The sequence below is a fragment of the Trachypithecus francoisi genome, unplaced genomic scaffold (assembly GCF_009764315.1).
Source record: "Trachypithecus francoisi isolate TF-2019V2 unplaced genomic scaffold, Tfra_2.0 Lachesis_group14, whole genome shotgun sequence".
Classification (NCBI taxonomy): Eukaryota; Metazoa; Chordata; class Mammalia; order Primates; family Cercopithecidae; genus Trachypithecus; species Trachypithecus francoisi.
In genome coordinates, this window is record NW_022681459.1 from 37,086,313 (window position 1) to 37,107,520 (window position 21,208).

Below are 21,208 nucleotides of genomic sequence, written 5' to 3' on the forward strand. Positions count from 1 at the left end.
GGGGAAAGTTGAACTGATGTCCACTGAGTGTTCCCGGTGGGGGCCCTTTTTAGCTGGGAATGAGGAACGAGTGCGCAGAGTAGTTGTTGGCCAGGCAGCAATTAAGGAGTGGAGTTTTTGTGGAGTGGATGGCTTTCCGCTTACTCCTACTACAGAGATATTGGATGGAAGGCTAGGTCCAGAGAAGGACGGCAAAACAGAATAGGTAGCCTCGCTGTTGATTAAAAAATTGATTATCTTACCCGCTACCAGGAGAGTTACCCGCGGCTCTGCGAGGGTGATGGGGGTCCCCGAGTCTCGGCACCTTCAGTTGTAGTTGTCGTCCAGATGTAGGAGCCGGAAGGAGCTCCCAGGATCCTGGGAAAGGGGGTCACGTGGAGACGCGGCACCTGTTCTCAGGGTGGGGCAATCAGACTTCCAGTGTCCTCCCTGCTGGCAAGCAGGGCAGGGGGTTGCTGGTGGACGAGGGTTAGGACATTCACTGGCCCAATGTCCTGATGCCTTGCACTTATAGCAAGGCTGCATTGGGGCTCGGGGACCTTGCGGACACCTGTTAGCATAGTGTCCTGCCTTGCCGCACTTATAGCAGGCTCCTTTCGTAGCCTTGGAGTCTGCGGAGTGTGTGCTCTCTGGCCTGGGGTTATGACTAGGCTGTAAAGCCGCTGCTAGGAGCTGGGCCTTCTGTTTGAGGCGTGCCTGTCGCACTGCCTCAAATCAGTGAGAATCTCCCGGGGAGTTTTAAAAAGTCCTGATATCCAGGCCCCACTCCACATCAATGGAACCAGAGTCTGTGGGGGCAGGCCCAGGCACTGGGCCACGCCAAAGCCTCCTGCCAATTTGGCTGCACCCGAGCTCAGTGAGGAAGAAGGGAGGACAGAGGATGGGCGACCCTACCTGGGTACCAGACTCTCTCCCACACTCTTGTTTGCTTCTCGTAACATCCCTGCCAGACAGCGTGATTGTCACCCCCCATTTCACAGGCAAGGAGGATGAGACTCAGGGGCCACACAGCTGCCAGGTTCCTCCAGCCAGGACTGGGGCACGGAATCTGAGCCCAGGCCAGCTGCTGCTGACGTCTTCCTTCCTCGGGGCCGTGCTGGTGGGAGGATAATAATAAAACCGACCCACAAAGATGTTGTGAGACTGAGATGTGCTAATGGGCTTTGAAAGTCAGCCAAGCGGAGCTCTTACCCACACACAGGCTCATTAAAGTCCTGAGAGGGACGCAGGAAGCAGGTGATTGCCCTATTTGCCTCTCCTTTGATCAAGTCCTCCGTCTGCCTTCAGCTTCTGTTTTGCCTCCCTCTCCTGCCCTCCTCCACTTCTACACCCACCACTTTCTCTGCCTTCCCAGCCCTTTGTTCTGGGCTGTCCTGCCCCCATGACCAACCCCTATTCCCAGTTTCTCCTTCCTTCTGTCTTTATCCTCTGTCAGATCTGGTTCTTTAGTTTGCCACTCTGACCCTGCCTGAGGGGCTCAGGGACTGGCCCATGGATCGTAAGGACCAAAGCCTCCAGCAGAGGATCTGTAGAGGTGATGCTACAAGTTCCCAGCTCTGAGTAGCAGGTGGAGAGAAGGCAAGTGGTCCCCCTGAGGCCCCAGACCCACCCTTTCCAGGGCATCATTTACCCCATCCATCCACCCACCCACCATCCATCCATCCGTCTACCCACCCATCCACCCACCATCCATCCATCCACCCACCCATCCATCTACCCACCCATCCACCCACTATCCATCCATCCATCCATCCATCCACCCACCCATCCACTCACCATCCATCCATCCACCCATCCATCCATCCATCCACCCACCCACCCATCCATCCATCCATCCATCCACCTACCCACCCATCTACCCATCCATCCATCCATCCTTCCATTTGACCACTCAACTATCTATCCACCCACCCATCCACCAGAGTCAGCTGCTCATCCATCCATCTACCTATTCATCCACTCATCCATTCATTCATCTGTCTACCCATTCATCCATCTATTCATCCATCCATCCATCTATCTACCCACTCATCCACCCACTATCCATCCATCCATCCATCCCTCCCTGCATTCACCTGCTCATCCACCCATCCATTCATCCACCTGTTTACCTACTTACCCATCCATCCATCCATTCATTCGTCTATCCTCACCTGTGCTGTGTGCCAGGCCCTGGAGACACAGGCATGAATAAGAGAAACACAGACCTTCTTCTCATCCATCTGGAAGACAACAATTAAATGATTGCTTTAAACAAAATGCTATAGGACAGTGTCCTGCTCTGTGAAGGTAGCCTTTTGTAATATTGCTCTAGGTCAAGAAGAAGACAGACTCTATTTTAGCACACCAAGTTACAAGTGGTAGAACAGCAAGTCTGGCTGTCTTTGGGGAAGTCCACCCTGGGACCAGATCTCGATGTTGGTCTCACCATCTCCCCTTCTCTACCTGCAGGGTCTGTAATCTTCCAGTGCTCTCCTCCCCCAAACCTTTCAACAGCAGAAGAAATAGAGGGACAGACAGAGGACCAAGAAGGGGCTCCAAGAAGAATGCTTGATCATCATTGCAGAAGGCAAGGCCCAGGGTCTAGCTGTGAGGCCCTGTCCATTGGTTGGGATCAAGTTGACAAGCCAAGAGCATCTGCCCCCTGTGTGTGGTGGGAAGCTGTTGCTGAGATCTGGAAGTTGAGTGATTATTATTTTGGATTCTGGCTGTAGGGAGACCATATTGTTTTGTATTTTGTTCCCACCCTCACACAGTAATGATGATGCCAGTCAGGACAACGCTGGTTAACATTTCTGCGGGGGAGGGTTTGCCCTGTTCCAGGTGCAGTTGTGTGTCCTGGATACCTATTACCAATTAGAGGCTTACAGCAGCCTGGTGGGATTGCTGCCAGCATCCCTTAAACAGGTGTGGCCCCTGGAGGCACAGGGCAGTGAAGTAACTTCCTAAACTCATTCAGCTGTGGCAAAACCAAGCAAGGTCCTTGTAGCTGGGGTTACACTGGAGGGTCACACTCTTCCATGGACTGCCTCAACTACTCCACTCTGCAACTCAACTATTAGCAGAATGGTGCCTAGGGTCACAGTGGACCACCAAGGACAGTAACAGGCTCTGAGCACGCTCTTTAGGGAGTGGCATGAGGTAGTGGCAGCCTTCCCTCTTCAGAGGGATAAGAAGATAGTGGCTGAGAGTGGTATCCTGGAGCCAGTCTCCTGGGTTTGAGTCCTAACTCTGCCTTTTACTAGCTCTGTGACTTTGCGCAAGTGACCTACCCTCTCTGTGTGTCATTTTTCTCATCTATAAAATAAGACCACTCATAGTGCCTCCCTCAAGGTTGATGTGAAGATTAATGGGATAATGGCAGTCAGGAGTCTGGCCTCGGTCTTATTTCTGTTATCAGCTGGGGGACTGTGGGCAGGTACTCAGCCTCTCTAGACCCCACTTTCCTCTTACCTGGGATGGAAAGAAGCCCAGCTGGGAGCTCACACGTGACAAAGGCTCAGTGAGGTGAAGAGACCCAAGCCGATGAGAGGGATGTTTGGTTGCAGGGCAAAGGGACCGGGTTCTAGGAGTATTTGGATGCGTGGCTGGGTTGGATGAGGCAATGGACAGTGCACAGGCTGTCCAGGGCAGCCCGCTCCCTGGCTGCCTGGGGTGAATGCCAGGGCCTGCAGCTTTCACAGGGGCCATGGCTGGGGCCAGCATCTGTGCGTTCTGGGGCATGGTCTTGCCGCCTCTTCGAACACCAGCTTCAGGTGTTCAAATTCCTGTGGTGCGGTGTCCTCCCTGTGGTCCTGAGTAGCACTGCAGGGCTGTGGCCGGGAGCCCAGGGCTGGTGTTTGGCCTTCTGGGTCTATGAGCGCCCAGGTAATCAGGGCTCCTCTCGGCCTCATCAGTGTATTAGGTCTTTCTCCTTTTATTTTTATTTATTTATTTATCTGAGACAAGGTCTTGCTCTGTTGCCCAGGCTAGAGTGCAGTGGGACCATCGTAGCTCACTGCAGCCTTGAACTCCTGGGCTCAGGTGATCCTAGGACTACAGGTTCGATTAGCTGGGACTACAGACATGTGCCACCACATCTGGCTAGTTTTTTTGTTTGTTTTTTTGAGACAGAGTCTCACTCTGATGTCCAGGCTGGAGTGTAGTGGCATGATCTCGGCTCACTGCAACCTCTGCCTCCTGGGTTCAAGTGATTCTTCTGCCTCAGCCTCCCAAGTAGCTGGGATTACAGGCACACACCACCATGCCAGGTAAATTTTTGTATTTTTTATAGAGATGAAGTTTCACCATGTTGGCCAGGCTGGTCTCAAACTCCCAACCTCAAGTGATCCACCCACCTCAGCCTCCCAAAGTCATGCCTGGCTAATTTTTAAAAAATCTTTTTTTAGGGGCAAATTCTTGCTATGTTTCCCAGGCTGGTCTCAAACTTCTGGGCTCGTGATCCTCCTGTCTCGGCTTCCGAAAGTGCTGGGATTATGGGCATGAGCCATCTGTTTGGCCGCTCGTTCTTTTAAAATTACTTACTGAAAAAAATTAAAAAATTTTTATGGGAACATAGTAGGTGTATATATTTACTGGGTAGATGAGATACTTTCATACAGGCATAAAACATGTAATAATCACATCAGGGTAAATGGAGTACCATTACCTCAAGCATTTATCCTTTGTGTTACAACCAACCAATTATACTCTTAGTTATTTTGAAATGTACAATTAAATTATTATTGACTATAATTAACCTGTTGTGCTATCAAATACTAGATCTTATTCATTCCTTTTTTTCTGAGACTGGGTCTTGCTCTGTCACCTAGGATGGAGTACAGTGCAGTGATCATGGCTCACTGCAGCCTTGACCTCCTGGGCTCAAGCAGTCCTCCCACCTCAGACCCCCAAGTAGCTGGGACTATAGGTGTGCGCCACCACGCTTGGCTAATTTTGTTTATTTTTTATAGAGACAGGGTCTCACTATGTTTCCCAAGCTGGTGTTGAACTCCTGGGTTCACCCATTCCTCCTGCCTCAGCCTCCCAAAGTGTTGCTATTATAGGTGTGAACCACCATGCCTGACCTTATCCAATATTCTTTCTACGATTTTTTTGTACCCATTAACCATCCCCACTTTCCCCTGCCCCCCAACTACCCTTCCCAGCCTCTGATAACCATCATTCTAGTTTCTATCTCCATGAACTCAATCGTTTTAATTTTTAGCTCCCACAAATAAGTAAGAACATGTGAACTTTGTCTTTCTGTGTCTGGCTTGCTTCACTTAACAGAATGACGTCCAGTTTCATCCATGTTGTTGCAAATGATCTCATTCCTTTTTTTTTTTTTGAGACAGAGTCTTGCTCTGTCACCAGGCTGGAGTGCAGTGGCACGATCTCGGCTCACTGCAACCTCCGACTCCCTGGTTCAAGCGATTCTCCTGCCTCAGCCTCCCGAGTAACTGGGACTACAGGCACGCGCCACCATGCCCAGCTAATTTTTGTATTTTTAGTAGAGATGGGGTTTCACCATGTTGGCCAGGATGGTCTCTATCTCCTGCCCTTGTGTTCCACCTGCCTCCTAAAGTGCTGGGATTACAGGCGTGAGCCACTGTGCCCAGTCTTTTGTCCATTTTAAAATTGGGTTATTAGGATTTTTTCCTATAGGTTGTTTGAGTTCCTTATCTATTCTGATTATTAATCCCTTGTCAGATGGATAGATTGGGAATATTTTCTCCCCTTCCGTGGGCTGTCGCCTTGCTGATTGTTTCCTTTGCCGCGCAGAAACTTTTTAACTTGATGGGATTCCCCGTTTGTCCATTTGTGCTTTGGTTGCCTGTGCTCGTGAGGCATTTTTCAAGAAATCCGCCCAGAACAAGGTCCTGGAGAGTTTCCCCCATCTCCTTCTTTTCAAGTCTTATGCTTATTTACTTATTTATATTTATAAATATGACTTTTAGGTTTTTTGGAGGTGTGATTTGCCTCTTTTCAGTGCACAGTTTTACAAGTTTTGACAAAGTCACTCAAACACTGCCACAATGAAGAGACAAAGCAGTTCCGTCACCCCCTGAAATTCTCTAATCTCAGCCCCTCAGCGTCCCTGGCTTAAGAAGTGAACTTTCACCAGGCGCGGTGGCTCGCGCCTGTAATCCTAGCACTTTGGGAGGCCAAGACGGGTGGATCACGAGGTCAGGAGATCAAGACCATCCTGGCTAACATGGTGAAACCCTGTCTCTACTAAAAATACAAAAAAAAAAATTAGCCGGGCGTGGTGGTGGGCGCCTGTAGTCCCAGCTACTCGCAAGGCTGAGGCAGGAGAATGGTGTGAACCCGGGAGGCGGAGCTTGCAGTGAGCTGAGATCGAGCCACTGCACTCCAGCCTGGGCGACAGAGCGAGACTCCGTCTCAAAAAAAAAAAAAAAAAGAAGTGGACTTTCCTCCCCCTGGCAGAAGGAGGACGGGGTCGGGCTCCATGTCTGGGGGCTGGAGGCAGGGCGGGACTGTGCCATCTGCCTGCTCCTTCCTCCTGGCTGAGAGCACTGGGAGAAGGAGCCTGTAGGCTGAGGACAGACTGTGCTGGGAGCAGGAAGCAAACATCCCAGGCCCTGGAGCAGCTTCTGACCTTTAGAGGCTGCCTTCCTCCTGAACAGCCAATTCTCCCGCTGCCTGCAGGGAATGCCGGGGCCTGCAGTTTTCACGGGAGCCATGGCTTAGGCCAGCATCCATGCAGACATCAGAATGAAACTGCAGAGCCAGGCATGGCCCTGGGGTGCTGGGCAACAATGCGAGCCTCAGGAAACCAGTGTCCTGCCCCACAATGGGCCCTGGAATGGGCCCAGAGAACTCAATTTTTTTTTTTTTTTCATGAGGAAGGCAGGAGATGATAAGACACCTCCTCGTCGCAGTGTGCTTTGATGAGCTCTCCTTGGTTGGTCTGAGACCTCTGTCAGGGGCCTGAACACTGCCAGAGTCATCTTCACGTCTTCAGGGGAAATGTGCTAGTGAATTGGTTGCACCTGCAACAAGCATGTGCTGGACTCTGGGGCCAGAACTCCTTGGGTTCAAATCCTGGGCTTACCACTGAGGCTCTGTGGCTTTGGGAAAATTATTTAGTGTGCCTCAGTTTTCTCATATATAAAATGGCTCTAATAAGACTAATACCTCTCTCAGAGAGTCGTAAGGATTAAATGAAAAAAAGCACTTAAAACATGTACAATGTCCCTTGGTAAGTGTTAGCTGCCAGTCATGTTATTTTGTTTTGTTTTATTTGTTTTGTTTTTGTTTGTGTGTGTGTGTGTGTGTGTGTGTGTGTTTGTTTTTTGAGACAGAGTCTCACTTTGTCGCCTAGGCTGGAGTGCAGTGGCACAATCTCGGCTCACTGCAACCTCTGCCTCCCAGGTTCAAGCGATTCTCTTGCCTCAGCCTCCCGAGTAGCTGGGATTATAGGTGCCTGCCACCACGCCCGGCTAATTTTTTGTATTTTCGGTAGAGATGGGGTTTCAGCATGTTAGCTAGGTTGGTCTCGATCTCCTGACCTCGGGATCCACCCACCTCGGCTTCCCAAAGTGCTGGGATTACAAGCGTGAGCCACTGCGTTCAGCATGTTTTGTTTTATTTTTGAGACAGAGTCTCGCTTTGTCACCCAGGCTGGAGTGCAGTGGCGCAATCTTGGCTCACTGCAACCTCTGCCTCCCAGACTCAAGTGATTCTCCAGCCTCAGCCTCCCGAGTAGCTGGGATTACAGGCGCCCGCCACCACACTGGGCTAATTTTTATATTTTTAGTAGAGATGGGATTTCACCATGTTGGCCAGGCTGGTCTCAAACTCCTGACCTCAGGCGATCCACCCACCTCAACCTCCCAAAGTGCTGGGATTACAGACGTGAGCCACCGTGTGTGGCCCCCATTAATATTATTTTTATTGTTATTATTATTAAGTGGGAAAAAACTCACGTTCTGATTCCAGCTCTGTCACCAACTGGCTGTATGATGCTGGGCAATTCATGTCCCCTCTCCGAGTCTTATGTTCTACGGATACCATTGCTAGACAATTTCAACAATAGAAATAAGAGTGATGTTTATAGAGTTCTCTGCTCTAGCACGGTGCTCTCTCTTTTATATTTTTGTCTTATTTGATTCTCACGAGAAGTCTATATGGTAAGGTTTCATTACCCACATTTTACAGATAAAGAAACTGAGGTTTAGAGAGAATAAGTAACCCCCCAGGGTCACCTATCTACAGCTGGGGGAGATGGAAGTTGAACCCAGATGGGCCTGAATCCAAGGCTCAGAGGTTCAACACCTGCTGTCCGCTGTTCAGGTGAAGTCAGGGGAAGGGACTCAGGGTAGCCAGGTTGGCTGTGTCATCTGCCCGAGGCATGGGTGATAGCACCAGAGGACAGAGCGGGGAGGTCAATGTAAAGGCAGAGGGATGGGCGGGGCCTCTGCCAGCCCTTGACCTCCTGGAGAAGTCAGTGAAGCTGACCTGGGGGCCTCCCCTGGGACGTGTCCCTCATCCTTCCTCTACTCGAGGAGCCCAACAAGATACACGCTTATGCCTGAGGGTCCAGTTGTTAGCGAGACTTCCTTGCATCAGCACCTGTTTTTTAAGCAAGAGAACTGGAGGGGGCCATGCTTAACCCAGAGAAATAAGTCACTAGTGCCATGTCAATCCACCCCCCTTTATTTTTTTTTCAGACAGAGTCTTGCCCAGGCTGGAGTGCAGTGGCATGATCTCGGCTCACTGCAACCTCCACCTCCCGGGTTCAAGCGATTCTTCTCCGTCAGCCTCCCGAGTAGCTGGGACTACAGGCACGTGCCACCACACCCAGCTAATTTTTGTATTTTTAGTAGAGACGGGGTTTTGCCATATTGGTCAGGCTGGTCTCAAACTCCTGACCTTGTGATCCACCTCCCTCGGCCTCCCAAAGTGCTGGTATTACAGGCATGAGCCACTGCGCCCAGCCATCAGTCCCTTCTTAAAAGCACCGTGGAGGCCGGGCACATTGGCTCACGCCTGTAATCCCAGAACTTTGGGAGGCTGAGGTGGGCGGATCACGAGGTCAGGAGTTCGAGACCAGTCTGGCCAACATAGTGAAACCGCGTCTCAACTAAAAATACAAAAAAAAAAAAAAAAGCCAGGTGTGGTGGTGTGCGCCTGTAATCCCAGCTACTTGGGAGGCTGAGGCAGGAGAATTGCATGAACCCGGGAGGCGGAAGTTGCAGTGAGCTGAGATCCGGCCACTGCGCTCCAGCCTGGGCAACAGAGCAAGACTCCACCCCCCCCCAAAAAAAAAAGAAAAAGAAAGAAAAAAAGCACTGTGGCAGCTCCTCATGGCCCCAGGAAGAAGAGCAGAGAGGAGGGGCAAGCGGTTTGCAAACCATCTGGACATTGGTGCCTGGGGAGGAGGCAACAACTCCTGTACTCAGCCCCTCGGCTGTGGAACTAGAAGGGGACACAGCCCCGAGGACAGAGACAAACTGTGGGAGCCTCAGCTTCAGAGTCAACGAAATCTGCGTTTCATCCTGTTGCTGCCACTTCCTGGGTGAGTGACTCTGGGCGAGGGCAGGGCATGTGAGCACTGGGAGAGGTGGTACCTGTGAAGTGTCTGAGCACATAGTAGGTGTTCAGTCTGTTTGAGCTCCCCGCTCTTCCTTCCTTCAGACCATGTCTCACATGCTGAGTTGGAAAAGGTCTGGTTGGACTCTTGGTTCCACTACGTATTATTTATGTGGTATTGCACAAATCCTTAAACTATGCCGTGTCTCTACTGATTTAAGTACACCCAGCACCTAATGATGATCATAAGATACATCATGATTTCAAAGATGTCAAATATCAAAAGATGGTGTATCTCAGCATTGCTAAGCTTTGCTGCCCCAAACTTCACTCCTTTGCTATCCTGAGTGTGTGCTTTTCAGCTTATGGTTTGTTGCCTCATGGTCTCAAAGTGGCTGCCAGGCATCCTGTTCTCTCACCCTCAGCCCCATAAGGAAGATAAAAGAGACTGCCTGGCAGTGGGTAGGTGATAGCCTCCCTTGTGTGGGGAGGACACAAGATCTCTAGAAGTTGCTCAACAGACATATCATTGGCCAGAACTGGGTCACATGACTGCTGCTGTTGCAGAGCAGGCTGGGAAAGGTCTGACAAAGAAGGACAGTCATAAAGGCTTAGAACAATCCTTTTCAGCCCCTGTAGTGGGCACCATGATGTTCTACCCTGAATGGGAGTTCTGCTAGCAGGGACAAAGTGAGTCACCTGTTGAGCAGGCACATCCCAGACTCAGCCACAGATGAGACTTGAAAAACTCAGCCAACTCCGCTTCCCACCAAGGCCTTTGATCTATTTATTTTTCCAGCATCCTTAATAGATGGCCATTCAGCCTCAGCTCAAACCCCTCTAATGGGGGACTCAGAACTTCACAGACAGCCCTCGACCTTTCTAACTGCTGGATTGTTGAAATGCTCTTGCTTAGAGATGGAGCCAAATAGGCCTCTTCCCACCAGTCCTGGCTTTGCCCCTTGGGGTCCCCCAGGTCCAGTCAATTTTCTCTTGCTGGTGGTGCCTGCAGGTTTTGAAGACAGAGCTCACCCACACACCCCCACCCCCACTGCCTTCTCAGTTCCTGAATATCCCAGGCATCATTTTTCTGACATTATTCTTAAAGGCACCAGTCATTTGTCGTGGAGCTTCCTGTATTAGTCTGCTTTCACACTGCTGACAAAAACATACCTGAGACTGGGCAATTTACAAAATAAAGAGAATCAATGGACTTACAGTTCCACAGGACTGGGGAGGCCTCACAATCATGCCAGAAGGCAAGGAGCAAGTCATGTCTTACATGGATGGTAGTAGGCAAAAAGGGAGAGTTTGTGCAGGGGAACTCCTGTTTTTAAAACCATCAGATAGGCCGGGCGCGGTGGCTCAAGCCTGTAATCCCAGCACTTTGGGAGGCCGAGACGGGCGGATCACAAGGTCAGGAGATCAAGACCATCCTGGCGAACACGGTGAAACCCTGTCTCTACTAAAAAAATACAAAAAACTAGCCGGGCGAGGTGGCGGGCGCCTGTACTCCCAGCTACTCGGGAGGCTGAGGCAGGAGAATGGCGTAAATCCGGGAGGCGGAGCTTGCAGTGAGCTGAGATCCGGCCACTGCACTCCAGCCTGGGTGACAGAGCGAGACTCCGTCTCAAAAAAAAATAAAAAATAAAAAAAAAATAAAACCATCAGATCTCATGAGACTTATTCACTATCAAGAGAACAGCATGGGAAAGACTCACCCCCATGATTCAATTACCTCCCACCAGGTTCCTCCCACAAGACGCAGGAATTGTGGGATTTACGATTCAAGATGAGATTTGGGTGGGGACATAGCCAAACTGTATCACTTCAAATTCAGCAAATCATTTCAGCTATTCTTTCCTGAGAGTTCACTTTTGTCAGGCGTTGTCCTCAGTCCTGGGTAGATTACAAGGAACAAAGTAGACCATCCTTGCTCTGAGCCCACTGAAGAACCATTTATACATGTATTTCCTCCTTCAGGAAGCTTTCCCTGATTTCTGGATTGGCCTAGGAACTCCTTTTCTGGCTCCCACAGTCCCCACCCCTCTGTTGTAACACTCGGTGCACTCCTGACTTGACTTTCTCTGTCTCCTATCCTGATTCCCGTGAAGGCAGGGATGCGTGTTGGTAATCAAGGTTGTGCTCAGCACAGAGCTGACAAATGGTGGGTGCTCGGTTCTTTCCTCTTTCCTCTATGAACGGGCAGTTACAGAGGTGGTTCTCAGAAGAACTAGGAGGAAGGGCATTTCTGGAGGTAAGGCTCATGCTCATGGCATTAGCCTCTGCTGGGACTGTCTCCATGCTCAAGCCGTCTCGCTCCCCAGCTCAGAGCTGCAGGATCAGGAGCCTGGTGAGCCTCTGGTCCCCAGAGTATCACAGCACAGGACAAGCAGCTGACTTTGCAGAAACAGGGAATGCTGGCTCAGCCACATACCGACTGGGTGTCCTTGAGCCAGTGACTTAACCTCTCTGAACCTGTTTCCTTATTTGTAAAATGGAAACATGAACAGTGACCTCACGGGGTGGTTGAAGGAGTTAATACCTGCCAACAACCTGGCGCATAGTGGGTGTGCCGCCACCTTTGGTTCTCATTTCACCTAGTGGGGCTGCGGGCGGGGCCCCGCCAGCCTCTGCTCAAGCTGGAGGATGGTGCTGGGTGATGGGGAGGGGCGAGCATCAGGCAGTGTGGAAGACCCGGTGGCTTTGAAGAAGTAGGGCTTGGCATTCCCATGCAGCGAATCCCAGGGGACAGGGAAAAATCTGGGAAGTGACGTGTGCCGAGACCTAGGACAACTGCCCCAGACCAGAAGGTAAGGTCTCCCAGGCCAGCTGGACATGTGCAGATGGATCAGCCTCTCCACTCCTCATAAACCACACACAGGACAGAGATGAAGCCAAGGTCCAGACAGGTCAGGTGACTTGTCTAAGCTCACACAGCAGCTGGTCCCAGACCTCCAGATTCATGGCCCAGTTTTGCATTCTCTCTCTCTCCCTCTGTGTGTGTGTGTGTGTGTGTGTGTGTGTGTGTGTGTGTGTGTGTGTTTTGCTTCCTTCTTACTCAAGAATATCTCCTTAACAGCCTCTCCTTGGAGATGATGAGGACTCGTGCCTCTTCTTTATGCTCCCAGTGACCCACAGCTGCCACCTCTGGTCCTTCCCCAGCTCGTCTAGCGGAAACCTGGAGAGGGTAAAGAGGCTTGTGGGGGCAGATGCTCCAGAAAGGTGCGTCTTTTATTATTCTTTCATTGTGCTACGTCCTCTGTCTTCCAGACCTTTGCTCATATGGTTCCTGCTAAGCCTGCCAAACAGGTTGGGGGCCCTTCCTCCCCACTGTCTCAGAGACTCCAGGAAAGCAGCTACTGGGCTACAGAGGGACAGGCCAGTTACTCATCTGTTGCCCTTGCTCAATTGTAAGCATCCTGAGGGCAAGGCCATTCCTGTCATTGGCACCATCTTAAGAAGGGCTACCCTGTGTTTAGTACCATTTGCAATAGCCCCCGTGTTCAGCACTATTTGCAATATGGTTACTGTGCGCATTTAGCAGCCGAGAGAACAGAGACTCAGGTCATGAGCTAGTTGAGCTGGGAATGAAAACTAAGCCAGCGCCTGGTGCCCAGTGATCACAACAGTTTGGTGTTCTGATGATGTGCCAAAACTGTGTCATCCCGTCTCCCACACAAGGAGCCAGAGGAAGAGAGAGGTCATGTTTCTTGCTTAAGGTCACACAGGTCATAGGTGACAAAGGCAGATTTCAGACCTGGGGCTCGCTGCAGAGTCCACGTCCTGATCCACGACATTCTCCAGCCCTCTCCCTGCTGCCATCCAACAGCGATGCTGAGGGGGCCGTGGACAGGCTGGTGGGGAGAGGGGAGTGGGGTTCTCAACCTTACGGGTCCGAGGCAAGGGAAGTGAGTGAAAGGCTGGGCGGGGCTGAGCCCCAGGGTGGGACAGACCCTCCATCCTGCCCTCGGAGCTCTGGGCAAGTATTTTCCCTCACTTGGTCTCAGCCTGGGCTCCATGAAAGCAAAGGTATTGGGTGAGAAGGGAGGGGAGGAATCTTCCTTTCCACCAGGCCCAGGTCTTATTCTGGACTTTCCTTCTCTTTGAGGTTTTCAAGAACCAGAGTGACAGGGGACTCTGCAAAGAGCACGGAAAGACCACCCCTGCCTGCTCCTGGAGAATCTCCTCTGGTCCTGTGGCCACCTGTGGCCACCATCTGACCTGCAGCCCACCTCTGCCCTGTGACACAGGGGAGTGAAGGAGGGCATGGGCTTGGGAATCAGGAAACCGGGTCTCCAGCCAGCTCTCCCTCCCTGACTGGAGTGGCAGAGCTCAGCGGATGGGGCCGTGGGTTCTGGAGGTGGACAGTCTCACTTTTATTTATTTATTAATTATTATTATTATTATTTGAGACAGAGTCTCGCTCTGTCTTTCAGACTGGAGTGTGGTGGCATGATCTCAGCTCACTGCAACCTCCACCTCCTGGGTTCAAGCAATTCTCCTGTCTCAGCCTTCCAAGTAGCTGGGACTACAGGTGCATGCCACCATGCCTGACTAGTTTTTGTATTTTTAGTAGAGATAGGGTTTCGCCATATTGGTCAGTGTGGTCTCGAACTCCTGATCTCAAGTGATCTGCGTCGGCCTCCCAAAGTGCTGGGATTACAGGCATGAGCCACCGTGCCTGGCCGAGTCTCACTTTTAATCCCAGCTCTGCCACTTGGGCTAGTGGACAAGCGTCAGGAGATGCTGCCTGGAGAGGGCGTGGGCAGAGTCAAGAAGGGGGAGTTACAGTCATCTGAATAAAGACGGAGGGGAGGCCGGGCGTGGTGGCTCAAGCCTGTAATCCCAGCACTTTGGGAGGCTGAGACGGGCGGATCACGAGGTCAGGAGATCGAGACCATCCTGGCGAACACGGTGAAACCCCGTCTCTACTAAAAATACAAAAAACTAGCCGGGCGAGGTGGCGGGTGCCTGTAGTCCCAGCTACTCCGGAGGCTGAGGCAGGAGAATGGCGTGAACCCGGGAGGCGGAGCTTGCAGTGAGCTGAGATCCGGCCACTGCACTCCAGCCTGGGCAACAGAGCCAGACTCCGTCTCAAAAAAAAAAAAAAAAAAAAGATGGAGGGGAAAAGGGACAGTGCAAGGCTGGCAAGGTCAGTGGGAGGTGGGTGGATGGGGTGGCAGGAGCAGGTCCTGCCGGCCTGTGTCCGGACGTCTGACTTTGTCCCATGGGCAGTGGGAGTGACTGCAAGGTTCTATGCAGAGGAGCGGCTGGTCAGATTAGAGTCTAATCCCCACAAACCCCACCCTATGAGCTTGAACAAGGGGTCTACCTTTCTAGGTGGGAACTCCTCCTCTGCGGGATGAGGCACCTGGCCTTGGCAGTCCTTAGCTCCCATCTAGTTCTGGTGCTGGGTTAGGATGCAGAACAAGGCATGGGCTCAGCAGAGCCAGCAGTCCCTTTGGGGGTATCTTGTGGGCATGGGAAGGCCCTGGCTCAAATTGCTCCCAGTGCAATTGGTCCCACAGGGCAAGACGTTTCCCTATAGATGTTTAGATGGCCCGAACCTCACCTTGACATGCCTCCTTTGTTCCCAGCCACACTTTGGTGTCACTGGGCCTGTGTCAGTCCTGCAGCCCCACAGCTCTTTTTGGGGAGGGAAGTCCTCGTGAGGTCCTTGTCGAGTGTGTGGGTGACAGGCCTGGGTTATGTGAAAGAGCTGCAAAGCATGAGGGAAGCGGGGGAAACCGCTGTGCAGGGGGCAAAACCACTGTGCAGAAGGCAAGGGGGAGAGTCTGGGGGTAGAGCCAGGTGGGAACGGGCTGGAGGGAGAAGAGCAGGGAAAGGAAGCAGGAGCAGAGGGGAGGCTGGGGGACTGGTGGGCTTTTTTTTTTTTAACTTCATGAAAATATTCATTTGACTAAAATTACCCTTCTTTTTTTTTTCCCCTTTCAGTAACCATGTTAGTAGTTCTGTGGACACACTTAATTGAAAATAAGAGGCCAGTTGCAGTGGCTCATGCCTGTAATCCCAGCACTTTGGGAGGCCAAGGCAGGCGGATCACCTGAGGTCAGGAGTTCGAGACCAGCCTGGCCAACATGGTGAAACCCCGTGTCTACTAAAAATACAAAAACTACCTGTGCGTAGTGGTGCGTATCTATAATCCCAGCTACTCAGGAGGTTGAGGCGGGAGAATCACTTGAACCCGGGAGGCAGAGGTTGCAGTGAGCCAAGATCGCGTGTCATTGTACTCCAGCCTGGGACAAGAGTGAAATTCCATCTCAAAAAAAAAAAAAAGAAAGAAAAGAGAAAAGCCGTGTATATAACACAAGGACGAAGAACACTGGTCAAAATGCACCCATTTGTGAAGAGTGGGTAAGTTTAGACTCCAGAGAATGGGTCTAAGGAGCTTAAGTTGACAATGGTACATGATTTTGTCAACAGGGTGGAAAGCAGCTGTGTATTTAGTTTTCCACTGGATCACTGCGTCCGCCTCTGCAAACCACCAGGAGATAGGCTCTTCTAAGCCTCCTCAGATTTCAAAATGCACTGACAGTATCACATTATTGCTTATTTGGAGCAAGAGTTGCTTCTTTGGCTCCCCTACTGTGCATTCCACAGGTGACTCAGAAAGATGCATTTTTAAATTTTTGTTGTTATTTGGAGTTTTATTATGGAAATTACCGAACATTCCCAAAGGTAGTGAGAGCAGGATAATAAGCCTCCGTGTGCCCACCATGAGCTCCGATGATGATCGACTCGGGGTGGTCGGTTCCATCTCTTCCCCGCTTCATTTCTATCCCAAGTATGACGTCATTTCTCCCATACATCAGAAGGCATTTGAGCAGAGATGCCTGTCCACCCATTTTCGTTTCCTTGAAACCTTCACATAAGGCTGCTGTGTTCATGAGGCATTCTGTGGGTGGATGGAGGTCAGCCTTGAAGAAGCAGCCGATCTCAGCTGGAGGTTGGTGCTGCCCTGGACATCAGGCCCCCAGAAGCAGGCGAGACCGTGGGAACATGAAATGTTGGGGGGCTCTTGCAGTTCCCCGAGCATGGAAGTGGGATTGGGCAAGAGGGAGGGGCTACTGCACTGTGATGCTATTTAGCCAATGACCTTTAGAATCACAAACCCCTGGACTGTCAGAGAGCTGTTGGGCATCTTAACCATCTCCAGTCCATCCCCTCACTGGACAGAGGAGGAAACTGAGGCCCAGGGAGGGGGGTGCATCTTGCTCAAGGCCATGCATCAAATCAGTCAGAACCCAAGGACCTGGCTGTTTCCTGCCTCGTGTCCAACCAGCGTTTTCAAGTCCCTGCTGCAGTCAATTGATATCAGGGACCCTATGTCCCTCCCAGAGCTTTGCTGAATACCTGGAAGGGGTCAGGGGACACCAGCCCAAGGAAGGAATATACTGGGAACTTGAGGAATGCAGGAGAACTTGGCAGCCCAGCTGAGGGATACTCCAGGAGGGTCTTCCCTCAACAGGTAGATCCTTGTCAAACAAACCCCTCATCCAAAGCCAGTGCTGGCTTCACACGCTGTGTTGTCTTCTCTTCCTCTCACACAAACACACGCTGTGTTGTTCTTTCCTGAACTTCTCCCTCCTTTCTCCCTCCTTTCTCCCTCTTTTTTTTTGTTTTGAGATGGAGTCTCACTGTGTCACCCAGGCTGCAGTGCAGTGGTGTGATCTTGGCTCACTGCAACCTCTGCCTCCCGGGTTCAAGTAATTCTCCTGCCTCAGCCTCCTGAGTAGCTAGGATTATAGGCAACTGCCACCAAGTCTGCCTAATTTTTGTATTTTTAGTAGAGACGGGATTTCACCACGTTGGTCAGGCTGGTCTCGAACTCCTGACCTCAGGTGATCCACCTGCCTTAGCTTCCCAAAGTACTGGGATTACAGGTGTTAGCCACTGCAGGCAGCCACTCTCTTCCTTCTTTTATCAGCCCACACTCATCTTTCCCCCAGCTGCCCTGCCCCCACCCCCCCCACCCCCACCTTTCTCTTCCCACTTCCCTCCTTCCCCTCTCATAAATTCTCCCTCTGGGCTTTTTGCCAAGGGGCTGAATAAACAGGAAGGAAGGGGCAAATAAATCACCAAGTGGGGAGACAGGCTCTGGGAAGGCTTCTGACTCTGGAGACTGTCACAGAAGAGCTGGCTGGCCTCTGCCTTGGGAGTTGCAGCCAGGCCCGGCAAGGCTGTGTGGAAGGGGTGATAGGAGCAGTGATATGGAGTCAGCAGCAGGCTGGTGCTCAGGCAGGTTGTCATCAACGCTGCGACCCTCAGAGTGAGGCTGAGGAGAAGCCCCGGCGGGGAGTCTAAAGCCCTGGCCACCAGTTGGGTTCTGCTGTGTGACTGCGCAAATCTCACCCCCTCTCTGAACCTCCATCTCCCCATCTATAACAGGAGGGACCTGAATTAGATCGCTGGGAGTGGTCCTTGTGGCCCTGATGTTGTAGGAGTCTGAGGATTGATCTTTTATACAACTTAGGGGCCTCTGGAGGGAGGGTCTTGCTGAGCTGCTCTGATAGTGGGGACCACGCAGACTCCCGGCTTTCCCACTCTAGATGGCCTTGGCCAGAGCCCCCAGCTACCCTTGAGGTGGGACATCCTGGGGGTGAATGAGGGTAGAAAAAGGCAGCCCCAGTTGGAGGCTCGTGGCTCAGAGCTAAGGCCTCCACCCCACAGCCTCTGCTGGCTCCCCAGGTGAGCTGGGATGCCAATGATCAGAGGCTGGAAACAAGAAGTTTTGGCTTTTAGCTGGCAGCAGCTGCCAACATCATCTCTCCTTCAAATGACAAGCTGGGGACTTTGGGAAAACAGCCACAATAAGTGTATTAGGAGGGAAAGGAGGGGGAGAGGAAGGAAAGAGAGCAGAGAAGATGGTGAGGTCTGGATCCTGGGGGTACAGCGTGTGTGTGCTCGTGTGCTTCTGTGATCCTCAGTATCTCAGTGTTTCTGTGACTGTGTGTACACGCACGCTGTGTCTCTGTGGTTCAATCTGTGTGTGTCCCCGGGGAGACAGTGTGCGTCTCTGTTTTTTTTGTTTTGTTTTGTTTTGAGATGGAGTCTTGCTCTTTCACCCAGGCTGGATGGAGTGCAGTGGTGTGATCTCGGCTCACTGCAACCCTCGCCTCCCGGGTTCAAGCAATTCTCCTGCCTCAGCCTCCTAAGTAGCTGGGATTACAGGCGCATGCCACCAAGTCCTGGCTAGTTTTTGTATTTTTTAGTAGAGACTGGGTTTTGCCATGTTGGCAGGCTAGTCTCGAACTCCTGACCTCAGGTGATCCGCCCTCCTTGGCCTCCCAAAGTGTGGAGATGACAGGCATGGGCCACTGCACCTGGCCTAGTGTGAGTCTTCGTTTACGGTGATGGGTGGCAGCGCAATGCCTTTAAAATGTTTCCTCCAAGGTAGCAAAGAAAGTCCCTGTGACCATCCAAAGCCTGGGTGAGCTCAGTGGCTGAGCACTGGTCTGGATATTAGGAGACTTGGGTTCCAGCTTTGGATCTGCTACAGGCTCACTTGGCAGCCTTCGGCAAGCCACTGCCTTTCCTTGACTTGAGGAGCCTCAGTGGCAAATAGCAACACAGCCAACTCTTTTTCTTTCTGAGAGAAAAAAAGCTTTAGGCTTTATTAAGCAGAGTGACAGTACAAAGCTTCCACAGCGTGGAAAGGGTCCCAAGCGGGCAGCCAGTGTTAGATTTTTTGATCACCTTTTAAACTCTTTAAGGCGGGAAATATGTGTGGCGGGAAGATGTTACCAGAACGAGAAACAAAGACAATTAATATGTCTCAGATCTTGAGGAAAACCAGAATTGTGACTTCAGTTTGATCTACTTATAACCTTGCAGTGGCATGGCAAAGGAGACAGAATCTCACAGAATTTTACAAATTGGCAACACAGCCAACCCTTATAGAGCATTTGCTGTGTGCCAGGCCCTGTCCTAAGCACATCGCAGATCAGAGTTATCTAACCCTGGAAGGTTAGCTCCATTTTACAGACGTGGAAACTGAGGCCCGTGCCTAAGATGCCGTATCTAGTAAGTGGCGGAACTGAGATTCCAACCCAGGCAGCCTGGCTTGGAGTTTGAGCTCTTCATCAAAACGCTGCCCAGCAATCCTGCCGGAGGGTCTTAAGCGCGGAGTGGGGGTGTGGGGGCTGGCATTTAGATTCTGAGAGGTGCTGATGCAGCTCTGTGGACCCTACTGCCTGCCCCGACGGAGAACTGTGGCTCTGCTCAGCCACAGTGACTGGCTGGGGTATGGCTCGGATTCCCTGGGTGTTGGCCAGGCCCGAGTTGATCTCCGAGGGCTCTTGGTGTTCCAGGAAGCTATGGCTTGGTGTCTGAAACACAGTCTGGAGCAATAAATGTCACAGGAGGAAGGATGTGACCGGGCTGCACAAGGAAGAGACAAAGACACTATGAGCCAAATCTCTCTTTCTCTTGGGACCCCAAGAGCTGATTCACCTGGAACATCCTGGAGTCATCAGACACGCCATGCTCTGATGGCAGAGGCTGCCTGCTGCCGTCCAAGACACAGAGCTTATGGGAGGTGGTGGAGTCCCTGCTCCCTGCAAAGCCTGAGGGCTGGCAGAGATGTGATGGTGTTTCAACGTTGCTTTCCAAGATAAGGAACACGTTCTTTTTCTGTCCTCCCTTCTTTTGTCCTTGGACAGCCTGACTGCGTCAAAGAAGGAGGAGGTGGAGGAGCCAGGGGGCAGCTGGGGTAGGAAGTCCAGCTTGGTGACATTAATGGGAGGACAGAATTGCCTGGCTCTTCAGTTTTTGGACACAGGCACAGTTATGAAATTTTGAGCAACCCCAGGCCTGAGGCTGGTTCCTGGTGGCCCTGGCCCACCCCTGCCTGCTGTGTGAGGTCTGAGAGGTGCGTGAGGCCACTTTCCATAAATGGTACCCAGCGCAGTGCCTGGAAGGTCTTCCTGGATGTCGACTGCAGGAGGAGAAGAGAGTCCACCGGTCACAGTGAGGGTGTTGAGCTGGAGACGAATTACACTCAATCTCATCCTGGGAGGAGACTGTGGTTTGGAGGGGGGAACAGCAAAAATGCAGAGGCTTAAACAGAGGTGAAAGCAGAGGGAGGCAGGAGAGGCCGGGGAGGATTCAGGAAGCCTGTTTCCCACGTGGGAGGCGGAGGGATTTTCTTAAAACAGAAATCAGACCGTGCCACTTCCTGGTAGCGTTGCCCTAAAATAGATTCCATACTCTGTCCTGCTGTGCCATCTGGCTCTGCCTTCTCTCCACCTCCTCTAATGTCATTGTCTCCTCCCTGCTGTCCACTGTCCCGCCACACGGATTTCTTCCAGTTCCTCGAACACGCTAAGCCATGTCCACCCTTGGGGCTTGGCCCAGCTCATTCCTACTTCCTGGACATCGCCCAGCCCTGCACTTTACACTCATTCAGGTCCCTGCTTAAATGTCACCTCCTCAGAGCGGGCTTCCTATCCTACTTTGTCTCTCTCCCACTAGATTATCACCTAAAACTGAGCAGGGGCCATATAGGTCTATAAATATCTGTTGTTAGCAAACATTTATTGAATGACTGTATGAAGGAGATAATGGCTTACCTGGCTTTGGAAGTTTGGGGCTGCTCTACCCAAAGGAGTCATTCTCTATTTCAGCACCCCATCATTTATTTTATTTT

At 51.5% G+C, this 21,208-nt stretch overlaps 1 long non-coding RNA gene across 2 annotated transcripts; it reads right to left on the reverse strand.

Moving 5' to 3' along the window:
* Window positions 1-298: 298 nt before the first annotated feature.
* On the reverse strand, window positions 299-2,891 carry LOC117096703. 2 transcript variants are annotated; one of them, XR_004442597.1, is made up of 4 exons: window positions 2,869-2,891; window positions 2,154-2,222; window positions 895-1,096; window positions 299-357 (listed from the first exon to the last, which is right to left on the reverse strand). It is a non-coding gene; the product is annotated as an uncharacterized LOC117096703 (long non-coding RNA). The 2 variants fall into 2 exon arrangements; XR_004442596.1 differs by lacking the exon at window positions 2,869-2,891 and adding an exon at window positions 2,429-2,621.
* Window positions 2,892-21,208: the final 18,317 nt, after the last annotated feature.